Genomic DNA, 20,292 nt, shown 5'->3' on the forward strand with positions numbered 1-20,292 from the left:
CCACATTGCAATCCCCCACAGGAGAGACTCACCAATTCCAGGCCCCACAGGGGAAGCCGGAGGTTCATCTCCTGACTTTTTGTAGGAGCTTTGCAGCTCAGCTGGTGAGAATTCTCCATCACTCTGCCTTTCTCCAGGGGACTTTCCTTCAAGCACCCTTCCCAACTTCTTCCTCCTCCATGAAATAATGTTCCTCTCCTTTGTTTCTCGCACTTGCCTGTGATGGGACCGTAGCTTGCTCAGCCCAGACTGCCATTCTCTGCTCTTCCCAAATAAACCCATGCTGCTGGTCAAATAACTGGCAGATGGAGTTTAAGGCAAATCGAACTAATACATTCAAGAACTTGCAAGGAAAAAAATCAATATGCACAAATTAGTGGCACTCCTACGTGCTCAGAAGGAACCATCAGAAAGAGACTACGGAGAACGATCTCATTTACACCTGCATCCAAGGCAGCAAGATACCCGGGAGGCCCCTGAACCAAGAAGGTGACAGACCTGTCCTCTGACAGCCCTGCAACAATGACGACAGACAGGGAGGGGGACACACGGAGATGGGGAGGCACTGTGCTCAGGGAAGAACCCACACTGGGAAAATACCTACTCTCCCCAAAACCGTCTACAGAGTCCTCACTCTGGCTCCTGAATTTCGGGACTCGGCACAAGCCTGGAGTGGGTGTGGACACGGGAAGGACCCCGCAGGGCTGAGGTGGGGGGAGCACAAGCACCGAAGCAGGCGGACGCTCCCTGACTGCAGACCATCTGAGGAGCCCCAGGAACCGAATCCGCGAGCACACAAACACAGACAAGGACCGAGGAGCACCCGAGCCCAGAAAGGGGGGACCCCACAGCCCCGCGCACAGCACAGCAGGAGGCCACGTCTCCTCACACAAAACGACGGAAGCCCCAGTGTCTACACAGGGCGCCCTTCCTCTGTGGGGTCCTGAGACCACGAACCCCTTGACAGTCCACTCAGGCGGCTTCTCCTCACCTCCTCCAGAGTCCTTAGGAGGTCGGACTGCTGCCAGTGTGGGCGCGTCCTCCACAACGGGTCCGGTCAGTGTGGCTGCAGAGCCACACCCTCCTCAGCTTGTCCTGTCAGGGTGGGAGGCGCCCCACATTCTCCAGAAGTCTCCACAGTGGGTCCTGAAGAGGCGGGGCTCCGGGGCTCCGAACCCAGCTGTGGCTGCGCAGCCTGGGCTCAGGGCGGGAGCTGCGGTCTGGCGCCCTCTGCAGGCGGTGGAAGGCAGTGCAGGACTGTGGGAGCTCACCCTTCAGTGGAAGGTCCTGCTCCCTCCCGGGGTCCAGCTGACGCCATTTCATTCCGGAAATTCAAGCTGCATGGAGCCCAATACCCCCCAACTTCCCCCCAAATAGCTAAGGAACAATGAATTGGAAACAATGTGGAATTACAACAGTCCTTGACCCAAAGAGTGGCACTGAACATGGCCCTGATGCAGACCCACACTCTGACCTCAACTTGGTCTCAAGCCTGGACCCTACCCTAATCCAAGACCCTAACCCTAGCCCCCAACCCAAACAATGTTCACAAGAATCAAAAGGTAGAAACTGCAAATATCCATCCATGGCAAGTGCATAAGCAAAGTGTGGTGAAGGGTTTGAATTTGGGTTCAGGTTCAGGTTTTAGTCAGAGTTCTAGATCAGGCTTTGGGTTTAGTGTTAGGGTGAGGATTTAGAGTGAAGGACAAGGGAACAGAGTTATAGTTTAGGGCTTTAAGTTTATGATTTAGGCTTTAAGACTCAGGGCTTAGGGGATAAAGTTCAAGGTCAAATTTGGGGTTTGGCTTCATGCTGAGATTTGGGTTCAGGGTTCATGACTTGGAGGTCTGGTTTAGGGTTTGGGTTCGTGGTTCAGGGCTTGGATCCAGGGCTCAGGTACAGGCTTTGGGTTCCATTTCAGGTTTGGGATTCAGGGTTCTAGTTTGGGCTTTAAGGTCAGCTTAGGTTTCAGCGTTGTTAGGGGTTAAGGTTAGGTTTAGGGATGACACATTTTCTTCAGTTGTCATCATGGACAAAAAAATTCTATATGGAGTTTCTAAGTCAGAAATGTATTTCATCTGGGGGCGCCTGGGTGGCTCCGCGTGTTAAACCTCTGCCTTGGGCTCAGGTCATGATCTCAGGGTCCTGGGATCCAGCCCTTCATCAGGCTCTCTGCTTGGCGGGGAGCCTGCTTCCCCATCTTTCTCTCTGCCTGCCTCTCTGCCTACTTGTGATCTCTGTCTGTCAAATAAATAGAATTAGTAAAAGCTATTATATGATCTTTTACAAACCATTTCCTATCTTTGCATTCTCATGTGCCAAGACAGACACGGATTATTTAAAACCCTGAAGAGAGTGCTCTTGCATTTCAATTGCCTGTAACCTTCGTGTAATAGATTTATGATTGATGATAGATTTATAGTTAAAATATAACTATTTTACATATTTACTCTCAGTAAACGATTTCAACCTATGCTCATTTAAGTAACTTGGTGCATAATCCCTTTTCTATTAAACCATAATGCAAGGACCAATGCCGCGTTTCCGAGAGAACCCCAAGCTATTTTTCTAGAATGGCCGTATGCCTATATATCACGGTGTCCTGTTTTCACTCCCTTTGTGGAGCACCTACCCTGGAGGTCATGTAATAACCCATGACCAAAAAAAACAAACAAAAAACCCAAACATCCAGGTCGAAGTGCCATCCCTGCATGGAGAAGAGGAGACTGCTCAGACAGATCCCGGGCAGGCATCTCAGCCCAGGCCTGTGCTGGGGAAGCTGGTTCCTGGCTTTGGGCGCAATCTGGAAGCCAGCAAACTGACCCAAGAGTGCAGCTGGCATTTAGGACTGATGATCTTTTTGCAGCCAGGCCGCGCGAGGACACCTGCTCAGGGAGCCAGGCTAGGAGGCTGCCCAGAGTGGGCGCTGGCAATGCTCGCAGCCCGCCTGGGCTTTGCCCTGCACCCCAGCCAGGGCCCGGGCCTCAGGCGGGAGGGGGGCGGGGGCGGCGCAGAGAGGGGCTTTGCTAATTTCCAAAGCGGGAAGTGAGCTCGCGGAGGACTCAGGAGGGAGGGGGGCGGGGGCGGGGCGGGAGCGGCCCGGAGAAGGGGCTTTGCTAATTCCTGAGGGGGGAAGTGAGCTCGAGGAGGATGCAGAGGAGAGTCCGGGAGGAGGTGGAGGGGCTGGCGGAGGAGGGGCGCGCAGCGCCAGGGTGCTGTGCTGCGGCCCAGTCGGGACTGCAGGACCTACAGTACTCGCCGCCCTTGCGCTCCCGTGCTCCAGCCTAGCCTCCGAGGCCGCGCTGTCCTGTTCCCGCTGCCTGCTGCCCCTCCCCGCCCCATATCTTCTCCGGAGGACCCTCTGCTCACAGGTAAAGTGATACCGCACCGCGCCCTCACCTGGAGCAGAAAACCCGGGCCACGAGCACGAGCGGGGTGGGTGGGTGTCGGGGCCCAGCCTCCCGCGAACCCCAGGGCACCGGGAACACCCCGGACGCCTCCCTGCACCCCGTCCGCCAGGGGTCTGGCCGGGGACAGCGCTGCACGAAGTAACCCCCACCCCCCCGCCAGTGGGCGGGCTAGCCCCCATCGTTTGGCAGGAGCATGTCAGAGCCTCCTGCCATTCCCAGGGCACCCAGAACCCAGAGAGTGAGGCCTTGGGTGCTTTCTGGCGACAGATTCAAGGCAATTCTTCGACTTTGGGACTTCAGAGTTTACATAGTTTTCATTTGTGATTATTATTTTTGTGTGGGGGCCATAGCTTTTCTTTTGACCTATGGTTGTTTTCACTCCCGGTTCTGAAGAAGCCCCTAAATCCTAACCCTGTTGAGGACTCTGAAAGCTCTCAGAGCAGCAGTGCTGGGGGACAGTGTGGACACATGGTTTGGTTCTCCTCTGGCCTGATTCTGTGGCAGCCCCGCCTCTGTCCTCCTCAGACTTCAGAGCAATATCTGAACAAGTGGAGAAGGGACCAGGGGGTCAGGAAGGTGGCCACCAAGGAGTGATTCTCTGGAGGGTGGCTGAGCTAGCAAGTGAGCATGTTAGTCCAGCTCTGCCTGCAGTCGGGATGGAGGGGAACAGGGGCCAGGGAAGGGGAGGAGGAGCAGAGAGCAGGGACAAAGGGACCAAAGAGGAGATTCAGATGAAGGGAAGTAATGGGGAGGAAAGAGAAGAAACTCTAGAAGACAGGCATGTAGAAAGGAAAAGGGATGAAGTGGGCATTGGGAAAGGGCACCACCAGGGAAGGAGAGAGGGGAAGGGAAGAGGGAGGAAGAGAGGAAAGGGGAAAGGGAGAAGGGAGGAGTCAGCATGCCAGGGCTCCCCCTGCATCTGGAGAAGAGGTGGCTGGTCCAGCTTGTCAAACAGGGTGCTCACTCTTTGGTCCCAGTTTCTGTTCCCAGTGCTACTGGGCTTTGCAAGGAAGGCAGGCTGTCCCCTGGGACCTACTGGAGCCCACTGGAGCCCACAGGAGGGTGGGAGAGGTAAGATGCCACCGGGTCCTGACCTGAGCTGCTCCCAGCCACCAGCCTCACCACATGGTGCAAGAGGGACCCCAGAACAAAGGAAGGACACAGGCCCGCATGTCCTCCGGTGGCCCTGGGCACTTAGCTCATCGCAGTGAACCACACCGCCTCCTCAACCCAGGCTTTCAAAGCCTCCTTCTTCATTCCTGGATTTCATGTCTGTAGGAACATGAGCAAGATCTAACTCATCTCCGACAGACAATTCTGACTCACCCCGTGTCAGATTTTTATGAGTGGCTGTGATAGAGTAAGATAGCAATGCTCCAACAAACGGACTGTTTCCTCCCACTTGACCTCAACAGTCTTATACATTTTCTTAGCGAAAACATCTTGTCTCCTTCCATTAAGCTCATAACGTGGTCTAATAGTATACATGTGCCTTCGTTAGATGCGAAGCGATACAGAGGTCCTTTTTTTTTTTTTTAATTTTACAAGGTAAAGTCAGTGAACATATCCAACTTGACGAATACGTCTCTAAAATGTCAATCCAGGCAAAGATTTTTCTGCCTACAGTTTGGAGCCTACGTGGTGACGTTTTTAAAATGCTTTCAGTCCCTCAGTGAGGCTCTTAGAAGCTAGCCAGGGCTTACTACGTGCCAGGCACTGTGTCAGGTGTTGGAGCTAAAGGGAAGGAGAGCTTGGAGGCTGGCTGGGGAGGGACATCCATGACACAACCACAGCTAGAAACGGAGGCCAGTGCTAGAAAAGAGAGAGCAGGCTGCATGGAGAGTGTGTACCATGGGGCTTGTGAGCTCAGGAATAACTGGGAGTAACTGGAGTGGGGAGATAGGGGAGAGGAAGAGGGTCTTCCCATCAATGGGAATCACCTGTGCTTGGAGGCAGGCGCCATGAGGGGTCTCCACAGGAAGAGGGAGGCAGTGTGGTTGAAGGGCAGAGAGATGGGGCAGAACAGGCATCAGTCAGTTGGAGGGCTATGAAGAAACTGATGCGAGGATTATGGGTGCCTTTGGAGGACTGGGAATTTGTTAGAAGATCAGTGCAGATTTCTATGGAGACAAATGCCAGGAACTGATAGGTCTTTGAAAGGTCACTCTGGCTGCCTTTTGGCAAAGGGGTTGGTAAAAGGCACTTGCAGGTGTGAACACACCAGGTGGGAGGTGAGTGCAGGAAATCAGGTGAGGGAGCATGGGAACTTGGTCCGGGGGTATATAAGGGAGAATAGCCTTTAAGGAGTTCCACAAATTGGCACCAGCTGTGGCTTCATTACAGAGCTGGAAGGTGGAGGTGGGTGTGCCCTGGAGGTTACAGAAATTACATGAGAAAGGGACGTCTTTTTAGATCTTTTTTGCAACTAGAGGAACTCTCACCTTATTGATAGAATTCCAGAGTGGGAACCGATGGACATGAGGACATCTTTGAAATGTCTGAATATGTTCTTCAACATCTTTGCAAGTGACGAGGAGACCTTGACCTTAGGAGGCCTCGGCCCTCTTTGTAGCCAAAAAGATTTCACCTACAGATGTGGGTTCTCCCTTTTAAAGTCAAGGAGACAGCCCTTCCAAAGGACACCTCCTATCATTTTACCTTCTCATCATAACTCACGTGCTGGGATCTCCAAGACCCTCTGTTCCAGGTTGTGAGTATCCACTTTGGCCGGGCTGGTCTTGCCACCACAGGAAATCTAGAGCCTGTAGTGCTATTAATAACATCATCTAAGACTGTATTTGCTGCCCTCATGGCCTCTTCCCACCATGACTCACTGAAGCTTTTTACACATTGTATCCATTAACCTATAGTTCCCAAAACTCATCTTCTCTAGTGCCATTAATTTTTAGGGGGCCAGGCAAACCTTAAACTTGTCCCCCTTAATTGGATCCCTGTGCCCCCACAATCTCTGAATGCCTTTCACCATGATCCTTGAATGAGATCTGAGACCACTGCTGGTACCTAACACTTCTTGGCACCTTGTTTGTTCGGTTCTTGGAAGAGGAGGTGGCTATGGAGGTGAGTGGGGATGGGAGTGGGAGGATTTCTCCCTTCACTTCTCTTTTTGTTTTTTCAAATAATGGGTTTTGAGGGGGAGGGAAACGTTAACCAGACCATTTATTTTCCATCTCCCATCCATAAAATGTTTACCACTCCCCACTGGAAGAATTTAGATCTTTCGTTTGAATCTCCAGGAAAATCTCCCAAACCCAGACCACCACCATGTGGATTCAGCCATCTTCTGATTCACCTCCAGATTGTCTCCTCCTAACTGCTCAAGCCACAGGTTAAGGGCGAAATGTTCAATGCCCAAGCAATATAGTGGGGATCACGTTTATCTAAGCAATTGCATGCTGCTCTGTATCTGCATACAGGGGGTCTCTCCCAAGCCTTTCCAACCTCAGCAAAACAAGACAAAGCCCCAGCGATCTGTGGTATATATCATTCATTCATTCCTGGGTTCAACACTCATGGCGGATCCCCACCAAGACAGTGGGAGAGCAAGGACTGGAGAAATCCTGGAAGCTGAAGTCTGAGGAGGATTTCAAATTCAAGTCAGAGATGAAAGAAACATCTGGACTAGGTCCTCAGGTACATGCAGTATTCTGAACTGAGGCTAGAACCAGAGACCATTCTAAAGAAAGGCCTCTACAGGTGGGCTCTCACAGGTGGGCTCCGACTCAGTTTCGTGTATATTCTTTCATGAAATAGCTCTTCGGGTCAACATGCAGAAGAAAACCATTTAATAAAACTGACAATGAGGAGAGGAAAGGGAAGCCAGAAGGCTTGTGAATGGGGAGAGAGGAAGAGCCAGGGCAGAAGACCAAGAATCCCTCCCTGCCCTCCTTGCTGCCAGGGAGGTCTGAGGGTCTAGTTTCCACCTGGGATCCCAAGTCCAGAACAAAAGCAGCGGGGCCAAGGCTGGGGAGGGAAGGTGGTCCTCAGCACGCGGGAGTGGGGGTGCCCAACGATGGGGGCTAGTGCGCCCGCTGGTGGGGGGCACCTCGCAAGGCACTGTCCCCAGCCCGACCCCATGCGGACCCGGGTTCGGCCCAGCGTCCGGGGTGGTCCCGGTGCCCTGGGGTTCCTGGGAGGCTGGGCCTAGACAACCCCCCTCCCCGCCCCCAGGTCGCGTCCCCAGCTTTCTGCTCCTGGTGAGGGCGCGGCGCGGTGTAACTTTACCTGTGCGCAGAGGGTGGTTCGGAGAAGCCTTGGGGCGGGAAGGGGCAGCAGGCAGCAGGAGCGGGACTGCAGGGCCTCACGCAGGAGCCCACGGACGGCGAGTCCGGTGGGTCCTGCAGTCCCGACTGGGCCGCAGCACAGCACCGCGGCGCTGCGTGCCTTTCCTCCGCCAGCCGCTCCACCTCCTCCCAGACTCTCCGCCACATCCTCCGAGAGCTTACTTCCCGCTTTGGCAATTAGCAAAGTCCCTTCTCCCGCCGCCCTCGACCCGCCCCCGCCCCCATCCCTCCTGAGTCCTCCCCGAGCTCACTACCCGCTTTGGCAATTAGCAAAGCCCCTTCTCTGCGCCGCCCCCGCCCCCCTCCCTCCTGAGGCCGGCCCGGGCTGGGGCGCGGGACCGAAGCCCTGGGGGGCTGCAAGCGTGGCCAGCGCCGGCTCTGGGCAGACTCCTAGCCTGGCTCCCTGAGCGGGTGTCCGCCCATGGCCTGGCTGCGAAAAGGTCATCAGTCCTGTTAACCCTGGCTGCACTCTCCAGTCAGTTTGCTGGCTTCCTGATTGCGCCCAAAGCCAGCAACCAGCTTCCCCAGCACAGGCCTGGGCTGAGATGCCTGCCCAGGATCTGTTGAGCAGTCTACTCATCTCCAGGCAGGGATGGCACTTCGACCTGGATGTTTGGGCTTTTTGATTGTTTTTTGGTCATTGGTTATTACATGACCTCCAGGGTAGGTGCTCCACAAAGGGAGTGAAAACAGGACGCCTGATATATAGGCATACGGCCATTCTAGAAAAATAGCTTGGGGTTCTCTCAAAAACGCGGCATTGGTCCTTGCACTATGGTTTAATAGAAAAGGGATTATGCACCAAGTTACTTACGTGAGCATAGGTTAAAATATTGTTCATCTCCTACAACAAATGGGGGTATGCTCTTTAGTAAACTAATTCAAGTCAATTAGAGACATTGTCTTCAAGGGATAACATCATAGAGACTAGAATCAGAATCATACTTTTGGGATCAGAATCATACTTTTGGGAAAATTGGGCCCAGGTTTTTTGTTTTGTTTTATGATTTTATTTATTTATTTGACAGACAGAGACCACAAGTAGGCAGAGAGGCAGAGAGAGAGGGGGAAGCAGGCTCCCTGCTGAACACAGAGCCTGATGCAGAGCTCGATCCCAGGACCCTGAGATCATGGCCTGAGCCGAAGGCAGAGGCTTAACCCACTGAGCTACCCAGGCGCCCCTGGGCCCAGGTTTTGATGGCTTCTTTCCTCAATCTTATAAAACCTATTTGAACTCTACTGGATGCCAGAACTGCTTAAAAATATTTGGTCCCTTGTAATTTTAACCTTCCAGTATTCAATGCACCTGATCCATGTAATATCCTATAGTATTTTTGTCAAATGAAGACTCTCAAAGTGTGTTTCTTGGGAGACACTTTTCAATTGGTTGCTTACATTTCTGCATTTATTATTTGTTCTAGACCATCCTTTGAAGATGGTTGTATTGAATAGACTTGGAAGACAGAAATAGTATCTTTTTTTTTTAACTTAACCTGTTGTGTTTGCAAATATTATCTGCCTCTGTTTTGATTCTTTTTGTGGGAACTGAGGCTCAGAACTGATATATAACTCCCACCCCTACACACACACACACACACACACACACACACACAAATACTGTTAATATTCTGGCTACCTCTATTGCTGTGAATAATAAACTATATTATTTCTGAACCATGAGTCTGCGTCTTCTATCAACACCCAAGAAACCACGGCAGACTCATACACCAGCTTTCAAATAAGGGAAAATAATCTCAGATGCTTTATATTTTTTGATAGTGTTACCTACTTCTGAACATATGACTGAACACATATAAAGCTGGAGCCATGACCATTTAGAGCTTCTTCTGTGGAAGAACTATGCATTCACTAGTAAACACATGTAGTTTCATCTTTTTTTTTTTTCCTCTTTGACACCATTTCCTCTCTCACAGTGTTGCTCAAATTGGATGGAGTCTAAGGTCTTTTGAGGAAATTTTTGTTTAATGACTCAAAATAAAATAAGAAGAGTCTAATGTGCTAAAAATAATTCTAGATAAAAGGTATAAGATCATGCCAGAAAGGATAGTAATTTTATCTAACAACTGCCTGTTCACCCCTTATTTGTTCATTAACTAATTTCCAAATTCCTGACTAAATCCCTTTTGTAAGCCAGAATGTGAGCTAAAAACTGGGATTTTAAAAAAGTTTTCATTTGAAATCCAGTTAGTTAACATATATGGTTGTATTAGTTTCATGTGTACAATATAACATATAGCACTCAGTGCTCATCATGACAAGTGCTCTAATTAACCCCCATCACTTATTTAATCCATCACTCCTTTCCGATCCCCTCAAGTAACCATCAGTTTGCTCTCCGTAATGAAATGTCTGTTTCTTGCTTTGTTTCTCTTTCTATGTCTTATTATTTTCCCCTTTGCTTGTTTGTTTCCTTTTCTTTTATTCCATATATGAGTAAAGGTATTTGTCTTTCTCTGACTGACTTATTTCACTTTTAGCATTATGCTGTCTAGTTCCATCCATGTTATTGCAAATGGCAAGATTTCAGTCTTTTTTATGGCAGATTAAAATTCCATTGTATATACATACCACTTATTCTTTATTTGTTCATAAATTGATGGATACTTGGGCTCTTTCCATATCTTAGCTTTACAAATAATGCTGCTATAAACATAGGGGTGCTAGCATCCCTTTGAATAAGTTTTCTTATATTCATTGGGTAAATACACACCAACAGGATTGTTGGATCACAAAGGACTTCTATTTTTAAATTTTATGGAAATTCCATACTGTTTTCAAATATGGCTGTATCAGTTTGCATCACCACCAACAGTTCACAATTGTTACTTTTTCTTTTTTTTTTTAAGATTTTATTCATTTGACAGAGAGAGATCACAAGTAGAGAGAGAGAGAGGAGGGAGCAGGCTCCATGCCTGGCAGAGAGCCCGATGTGGGACTTGATTCCAGGACCCTGAGATCATGACCTGACCTGAAAGCAGAGGCTTAACCCACTGAGCCACCCAGGCAGCCCCCACAAGTGTTACTTTTTCACATTCTCTCCAACACTTTTTGTTTCTTGTAGTGTTGATTTTAGCCATTCTGACAGGTGTGAGGTGGTATGTCTTTCTAGTATTGCTTTGCAATTTCCTGATGATACATGATGATGGACATCTTTTCATGTATCTACTGAACATTTGAATGTGTTCTTTGGGGAAACACTTGTTCATGTCTTCTATCCAGGTTTTTATTGGATTATTTGTTTTTGGATGTTGACTAAAAACTGGATATTAAGTAACACACAAGACAGGTTTCCTTGAGCTTCAATTTTATTTGCATGAGTATCATTAACAGGGAAAATTGTGCATATGTGTATGTACAAGTGTGTTTACGTATACATCTATCTATCTATCCTCTATCCCCTGTCTTCTAATTGTGGTAAATCCTGTAAGGTGGGGAATGGGATAGTCTGAAGAAATGTGCTGCTGGATATGTTGGGTAAGCAAATTTAATTGCACTCAGATGCATTGGATATAAGTGAATCACTCAAATGAGTTATTTAATATTATATAGAAACAAATTAAAATTTTATGTAGTTGAAAATAATAGGTAGTTAAAATAATTTTTGTTGTTTGTTGTTTTTGTGTCTTTTTTTGTTTATATATACTATGGTGTGAATGTTTGTGTCTCCCAAAATCATATTATGAAATCTAACTCTGGAAGTGATAGTATTAAAACATAGGGGCCTTTGGGAGGTGATTAGGTCATAAGTGGGATGACAGTCCTTTTAAAGGAGACCCCAGAGAGTTCTCTTGATTCATTCATCATGTACGTTTACAGTGAGAAGATAGCCATCTATGAGGAAGTGGGCTCTCCCTGGATCTGCCCCTTCCTTAGTCTTGAACTTCTCAGTTCTAGAACTGTGAGAAATAAATTCCTGTTCTTTATAAGCTATTCAGTCTATATCATGTCCGTTATAGCAGCCTGCATGCAGAAGGACACTATGACCTAAAACGAGAGCAATAAATATAAAGTTTCAGTAAAGTCAGTTGGTACAATGTGTTTTTACTTAGAGAAGACATGCTGCTTCATGTTAAACCTTGATATTGTATATGTTTCTTGAAGGGCCACTTCTTACTCCTTTGTGTGTTCTCCACAAAGTCCAGGATGATGCCTTACATAAAGGTAATATTTTATAAATACTGTTGGAAATATATACTTCTCTAAAATCTTATTTTGCCTACAGATTACTTGGATCCACTTTGCCTTGTGTAGAATATTTGAAATATATTAAGAACAGAATGTCTCTCTAAATAACATTTAGAATCATCATTAGTTTATGACTCCTGACTCATTTGTTTATGCAGTGATACTTACTGCAAGAACACTGAAGTTTGTAATATAATTTTTGAATGAATCACCAAGCTAGTTTATTATAACTTATGAAAAAATAATTTCTCATGTTGGTTTAATTCTGCTTTTATGTTATGGTCATGACATTTTCATTAAAATAAAGTAGAAAATAGAAGTAAATAATAAATGAAAAATAAAAAATAATAAATAAAAAAATAAAAGTAAAACTCTTGTGAAATGTTAAACTTTTCTTACTTATTTTGTTTTGCTTTTCCTCTACCATACTGGCAAAGCTGTATTTTGCAGATCGATACAATTTTCTAGTTGCTAGGTTTGTTACTTTTGCTAAAATTTACAAAATATAAGAAGTTGAATAGTCATGGATTGTTTATTAAACTCCTTATCTACACATATAAAAATAAAACAATGATGGTGACCTGGGTATTTCTAAAATTGTATTCTGTTTTTCCATATTATGTTTTACAATGTAATTAATAAAGATTCTGCATATATTAACACCCATCCCCTTCTATCTCATCTGTATGTCCATTACAGAGCATGTATGATTTCTATTCATTGCTATGTTGTGGTGAAGAGATTGTCTGAAGTAGTCCTATATTTATGCAGGTAGATCTTAAGCTACAGTGCTCTTGTTTATTTGCTTGTTCCTGATCAGTATGTCTGAAAGATGGTAACTATTGCATCAGGTATGACGATTAAAAAATATTATTGGTGCCTGATACACTGCGATGAAATAGGTAAGTCGATTCACAATTTGTTAATTAAATTAGAAAAAAATTCCTTTGCATTTGTCCTTTATTAAGAGTTTTTTTTTTTTTTTAACAAATTCCTTGGGATGTTTTTTGTGTAATATATATCACATGCCTCAACCTTTAAATTTGAATGTAGAAAAGAGTTATCAGAATGAGCCTAGAAAATATTGTTATGAAATATTTTTGTTCTGTTATATTATGTAAACTTAGGAAATAATGGTAGTTATTTTTATTAGCATTTCCTACTTTCCACATGCCCTTACAGATGAGATATCATGGTTTTCCTATTCTTTTTATCGTGGTTGTTATATTCTTCATGATCAATAACAATCAATGAAAATTCGATTAATTTTCTTTGGGAAAGTGATATTTTAGCAAGAATCCATGACCAAAAATTTTAGCTGTTGTTCTTCCAGGAGATGAGACTATCAATGCTCCCGAAATTTCAAGAAATAGAACTTATTAATTGTGTTGGTTGATGTTTATTGTCTCTGAACTTAGAGGTGCATAATTCACTTTAAAATTTATTTTGGGGGCGCCTGGGTGGCTCAGTGGGTTAAAGCCTCTGCCTTTGGCTCAGGTCATGATCCCAGGGTCCTGGGATCGAGCCCCGCATCGGGCTCTCTGCCTAGCAGGGAGCCTGCTTCCTCTTCCCTCTCTCTCTGCCTGCCTCTCTGCCTACTTGTGATCTCTATAAGTCAAATAAAATAAATAAAATCTTAAAAAAAATGGAGTGGACCTAATGGGGGGTACTTATCTGAAATTGAGGGACATTATAAAAAAAATAAAAAATAAAATTTATTTTGAATTGAAAACAAGATCTTACTGAAGTTTAGGCATCCCACTTTATATCAGGCCTCCAGTACATTCTAATTTATTTATAGAAAATATCATAAACATGAATGTCACTTTTCCTATTGCATTTATACTGAAACTGCAATGACTCAAAGATGTCAGATCTGAAAAGCACTACCTTTCTATAATTTCTGTTTCCTAGGAGGAATGGATATACCATTTTAGCACAATTATCCAACAGTATTCAAAACCACCATGAATTTTTTTTTAAATATTTTATTTATTTATTTGTTAGAGAGAGAGAGAGAGCAGGAGCACAGGCAGATAGAGTGGCAGGCAGAGGCAGAGGGAGAAGCAGGCTCCCCGCCGAGCAAGGAGCCCGATGTGGGACTCGATCCCAGGACGCTGGGATCATGACCTGAGCGGAAGGCAGCTGCTTAACCAACTGAGCCACCCAGGCGTCCCACCACCATGAATTTTAAAACATAGTTATTACACCCTAAAAATCAAGTATGAAAATGTATAAACAACCAAGTCTCTATCTGTAAATGAAATACTCCCACACAGACGGGTTTAAAACTTTCTAACTTAAGGAATTTGATAGCACAGACTCAGGGTAGTAGTTTCAGTGCCTACAGTATACTTTCAGGTAGAGAGTAATGTAGGCTCTGAGTCACTTTCTGCCTAGAGATGACATAATAGTGGTTCTGCCATTGTTTGTTTGTTTTTGAAAATACGTTCCTGGGCGTCATTCAGAAAATGCAGAGTTTGGCAATCTATATAAATTAAGGATGATCTTTTTGAATGTTTGTCTTTCACTACACCAAATTAACATAATTGGACAGAAATTCCACTAAATTAAGCATTGTTAGGAAACGTGTAAATTGGAGCTGCTCCAATTAGTTGCTCTTTGAACTATGTGCTGTTGGTTCAGGATTAGATAAGGAGTTTGAAGGAAAACCTAAATCATTGCTTCCTTTTTTGAGAGAGTCTTAGCATACTTTCTTAAAATTAGCTGAAATAAACAATGTGTTTAGTCGCAAAGTGATTTGCATTTTTGCACAAACTCCCTATCTCCTTGAGAATTATAACAAATATTTCATGAAACATCATTGATCTTTAGTTTGTGACACTGCTGTAAAGTACATTCAGAGTTGCCAGTTAAAAGTGTTAGTGTTGAGATGAAATGTCATGCATTTTTCTTCACTTCCATGCAAATGAACAGAGTAATTTATTAAGACACAATGAAGAAAAAAAAATTGACAATGAGTTCCAGATTTTAAAAATCACTTGCCATTCAATCCAAATTGTGAGTTTGATCGGTTACCGAACACTTATTAATGCACCCCCGGTAATTTTACAGAGATTATTTTTTTCTTACCAATTCTTGATTATTCTGTCTTGCAATGCAGAGAAAGCTAACTAATTTTTTTTTTTAATTTTTTATTTTTTATAAACATATATTTTTTATATACATATATTTTTATCCCCAGGTCTGTGAATCACCAGGTTTACACACTTCACAGCACTCACCAAATCACATACCCTCCCCAATGTCCATAATCCCACCCCCTTCTCCCCAACCCCTTCCCCCCGGCAACCCTCAGTTTGTTTTGTGAGATTAAGAGTCACTTATGGTTTGTCTCCCTCCCAATCCCATCTTGTTTCATTTATTCTTCTACCCACTTAAGCCTCCATGTTGCAAAAAGCTAACTAATTTTAAATAAACTTCCGTTAATTTTGATTGTTATAAACTTAAGATTGATTAATTTCCATATACAGAGTTTAAAATGTTCACAATTTACATTAAATATATATTCTGTGTATACCTTGGAAAAATTATACTGAAAATTGAAATTAAAATGATGTTGTATATAGCTGCAAGAAGCCACCTGTCCCATTTCATCTTACTATATAAGTTGTGTCAGGTAATTTATAAAATCCCTACTGCATAACAAGTCTATTTTTTGTTGGAATGGGTAGTAATGTTTCTTCTTATTTCTAAATAAGAGTTGGTCTATGAGTGCATCTGCAACTGTATTTTTCCCAAGTGGCTTCATGGTCTTGAACTGAGAAAGCTCAGAACATTAAACATCAAAATAATATATTTTGACATAATTAGACATCAAGGAAATGCAATTAAAATGACACTGAGATATCACTACACACTTACCAGAATGGCTAAAATAAAATATAATGACAAGACCAAAAGAAAAAAATATACCATTTGATGATACACAATGGCAAGTTGTACCATCACTTAACCATCGCAGACTAGTGTAGTGTTAAATTTGTTTTTCTAAGCAATGTTTTGGGTCACTTACCACTTTTCAAGGATATAAAATGCTACCATTTTACTTAAAACTGTGAAATTTGGTCAGATTTAAATTTCAATTTATGTTAAAACATTCTGTAAACTGTGTTAAACTTTGACATTTGTTCCCTCTGTTCAGTGAATAACACTATATCATATTCCGAAGAATATGCTAATTTTCATTTTGAAAAATATCCCTTTTTCCTCTTATGGTAATTATTAATATGAATTAATAGTAGAATTTGATATGGTTCCATATGCCCATAAATACTTTATTGTATATTATCAAATTTAATAATGAATATAATGTACTTCTTTGGACAATATTTAAAGACCAGTCTACTCTTAAAACAAAAAAATGGAGACGCACTTCTTTAGTTCACACAAATTTCATTTTATTATATATAACCTCAGATAAATTTCAACAAATCATAATTTATTAAAATTATGTCTACTTAAAAATCTCATAGAAGAGTAAAACCATCAAAAATAAAAATAAACACACACAACACACACACATCACCCATGTATTGGCAAATCACAATTGCTGTAACAATACATTAGGCAATTTCCATCAGTGGCAAAAAGATTTGTATCCCAATGGACTGATTTTCCAGAATCCAAGAAAAAGTCTCCTAGGGTTTATTTAAAGATAAATATTTAAACAAATACTTCTTAAATTTAGGAAATTCAGAACATACGATTAAAGAATATTTGCAGTGCAGACTATATTCAATCCTTCCTTCAAAATGTGCCTTTGAGTACATAATTCTGTTTTCTCTATCTAAATTGAGCTGTCCTCCAAGGAAGTTTTCTAAAATGTGTGTCGCTGTGTGATAAATGTTCTAAGACCTAACATGCTTCATTGTATTTTTACTGTGCTCTCAAATTTAATCAATAATTTGGGTTGATGGGGGCGCCTGGGTGGCTCAGTGGGTTAAGCCGCTGCCTTCGGCTCAGGTCATGATCTCAGGGTCCTGGGATCGAGTCCCGCATCGGGCTCTCTGCTTGGCGGGGAGCCTGCTTCCTTCTCTCTCTCTCTGCCTGCCTCTGTGCCTCTATGCCTACTTGTGATCTCTGTCAAATAAATAAATAAAATCTTTAAAAAAAATAATTTGGGTTGATGTATAATATCTAGTTTCAAATATCTTTTCCATCTATACAAACACCCAGCTGTCTCCTTTATATGCTATTACTATTGAGAATTCTGTTGTCAGTATTATTCTTGTACATTTTAGGTGATCTGTTCTTCTCTTGGGCATCATTTATGCTCTTCTCTGTTTTTGATATTCTTAAAACTCACCATAATGTATATGAGTGGTTTTTTTTTGTGTGTGGTTTTTGTTTTGTTTTGTTTCTGATTTCTCATGTTTGGCATCATTTTAAGTCTGGTGTCTTTTATCTTTCTTTAATTCTCCAAAATTTATCTCAGTACTTATTTAAATATTTTCTTTATTTTTTTTTCTCTTCTGCTGCATTTGGGCAGAAGTCATTAATTTGTTTGTTTGTTTGTTTTTCCCAACTCATTTATTCATTTTACAGCTATATTCATCTTAGTCTCCATTTATTGTATTCTTTATTTCAACAATTTTCACTTAATTTATATTCACAGTATAGTATCTTTTCTTTGTATATGTATATCATTATTTTATCATATACTTTTAAGCTATTTTTAAAAATATTTTATTTATTTATTTGACAGTGAGAGATCACAAGTAGGCAGAGAGGCGAGCAGAGAGAGAGGAAGGGAAGCAGGCTACCTGTTGAGCAGAAAGCCCGATGTGGGGCTTGATCCCAGGACCCTGAGATCATGACCTGAACCGAAGGCAGCGGCTTAACCCACTGAGCCACCCAGGCGCCCCTTTTAAGCTATTTTTTAAAAGTACAGTCATTCTTTTTTTTTTTTTTTAAGATTTTCTTTCTTTCTTTATTTGACAGAGAGAGATCACAAGTAGAAGGAGGGCAGGCAGAGAGAGAGAGAGAAAGAGAGGGAAGCAGATTCCCTGCTGAGCAGAGAGCCTGATGCAGGACTTGATCCCAGGACCCTGAGATCATGACCTGAGCTGAAGGCAGTGGCTTAATCCACTGCGCCACCTAGGCGCCCCTAAGCTTTTTTTTATATTCCTGTTCCAATAACACTTGGATTGCCATATAAAGTTAACCACATCATCTTTTTTAGGTAAGTAATTGTACTTTTTATGTGCATAGTTATTTTGGTCCATGAGTTCAGCTCCTCTTCGGATCATCAAATCTCTGTAAAGTCTGGGTATGCTAGGATTTTCTAAGCAACAATAAAATACATTGAAACCTGGTAGCTTAATTATAATAATGTTTTCTTTCTCAATCATTCACAATAGTATTACATTCTGAGTAGCTTCCTTCTATTTTGCAGCTATAGTGCTTGGAAAAACTTGAATTGTGATATCACTGTGATAATGTGAATTAGGTTTTTCAGAGAATCGGGAAGAGAAAAAAAGGAAGATATTCTCCAGGGCCAACTCTAGAAGTGACTATTAAAACATCTGTCCAAATTCAATTGAACAAAACTCAGAAATGCCATCTCCAGTGAAATACAAAGAAGATTATATATAGTTCTGGGCTCACACATCTCATTTGACCCAATGATGTACATCAATGAAAGACTGAAGGCCAATCACCACTCCATGGGAGAATTTAAAAATAAATTTACTAATGAGGCCAAGAGTTCAGAATCACAAATACTTAAGAACTAATAATAACTGCCTTCACTTGATGTTATTCTATAAGATAAATCCTATGATCAAGTTTCAATTTTAAATTCTTAAAATTTTAAATTCTTAAATCCTTATGAAGAAGCATCATTTGGAGGGAGCAGTTTTCATAATTTATCATCCATCAGCCTTTATTTTTTAAGATTTTATTTATTTATTGGACACAGAGAGAGAGAAAGAGAGAGAGAGAGAGAGAGATCACAAGTAAGCAGAGAGGCAGGCAAGCAGGGAGGGAAGCAGGCTTCCTTTTGAGTAGAGCCCGATGTGGGGCTGGATCCCAGGACCCAGAGACCATGACTTGAGATGAAGGCAGAGGTTTAACCCACCACCCACGTGATGAGAGAGCCACTCAGGTGCCCCTCATCCATCAGTCTTAATTGATTGGAGGAAAATGTGTGGAGGAATAATGCCTTAGGGATCTAATCTCTCTAAAGGATTTTCAAGTCCTTACCCCTTTAAGGTTTTTGTACAGTTCTGATAGCCTCTAAACATCCAGCTGATTTCTACAGTGACAGGCCTGTTAAAACCTGTCTTCAAACCAGGAATAGAGCTTGAAACATACCAGTCAAGAGCAACTTTGAGTCTTTTAAGGAATTTATCATCATTTCTTTGTTTTTGGTTAATATCTGAAATAGTTCCATATTACACTTGCATAATTTCTCCAGAGCGGACTTTGAAGGAGGCATTCAGTTCCAGCTAGTTCCATATTTTGGCAAGAACTATAATTCTATATAAAAAAAAACATATTTTAGGGCGCCTAGGTGGCTCAGTGGGTTAAAATCTCTGCCTTCAGCTCAGGTCATGATTCCAGGTTCCTGGGATTGAGTCCCACAGTGGGCTCTCTTCTCAGCAGGGAGCCTGCTTCCATTCCTCTCTCTCTGGCTGCCTCTCTGCCTTCCTGTGATCTCTGTCAAGTAAATAAATAAAATTTTTAAAAAAACATATTTTATACCAGTTATTCATGTTTATTAACTAAGATATCACAATACAAATAATACAAACAGTTACTCTTTATTAATACCTTCAACCAAGATAAAAAAATATGTCATATTTTCTCTAAGAATTTTATATCATCTGATAGGTCAGATATATATAAAATTACATTTAAAGTTTTAAAAATATCAGCAAATATTTTCATTTAAATGCAAATTTGAAAAAAAATCTACTTTTCCAAACACGACTTTTTATCCTATTTTATTTGAATTTTGTCGACAACTGATAAAATGTTTAGCGAGACTATAAATGTTAGATCGGAAAAAATGATTAATACATGTAGGTTCAAATTATTATGTTCCATTAGAAATGATTTAGTCTTTGATGAACATCTGTTTGGTAATATGTTGTATCCAGATATAGTAAATTAATGATATATATAAAATTATAGGGAAATGACACCTTCCGTTCCATTATGAGTAGAGCTTTTAAAATGCTATTTGTCACAACCTGTCATCTTGTCATTATGTAGCATTATGTAGCATTTAAAAAATGTATACTCTTCACTTCGAAGTCTTTTAGAAATCTAAAATCTGACTTTCTATGGTTTGTGTTTCCATAATCCTTTATTGCCAGTTTGAACAAATCCACATGCTTTGATTCAAA

At 42.5% G+C, this 20,292-nt stretch overlaps 1 long non-coding RNA gene across 1 annotated transcript in view; it reads right to left on the bottom strand.

Annotated features, from left to right (window-relative positions):
• The window catches only part of LOC131819925 (uncharacterized), an 84,528-nt gene extending 76,671 nt beyond the window's left edge, over positions 1-7,857 (bottom strand). Inside the window, exon 1 of the long non-coding RNA XR_009349383.1 lies at positions 7,653-7,857. This is a non-coding gene — a long non-coding RNA (uncharacterized LOC131819925). The remainder of the gene's footprint in view (positions 1-7,652) is intronic.
• Between the last annotated feature and the right edge of the window lie 12,435 nt (positions 7,858-20,292).

Source organism: Mustela lutreola, chromosome 17 (genome assembly GCF_030435805.1).
Source record: "Mustela lutreola isolate mMusLut2 chromosome 17, mMusLut2.pri, whole genome shotgun sequence".
Taxonomy (NCBI): Eukaryota; Metazoa; Chordata; class Mammalia; order Carnivora; family Mustelidae; genus Mustela; species Mustela lutreola.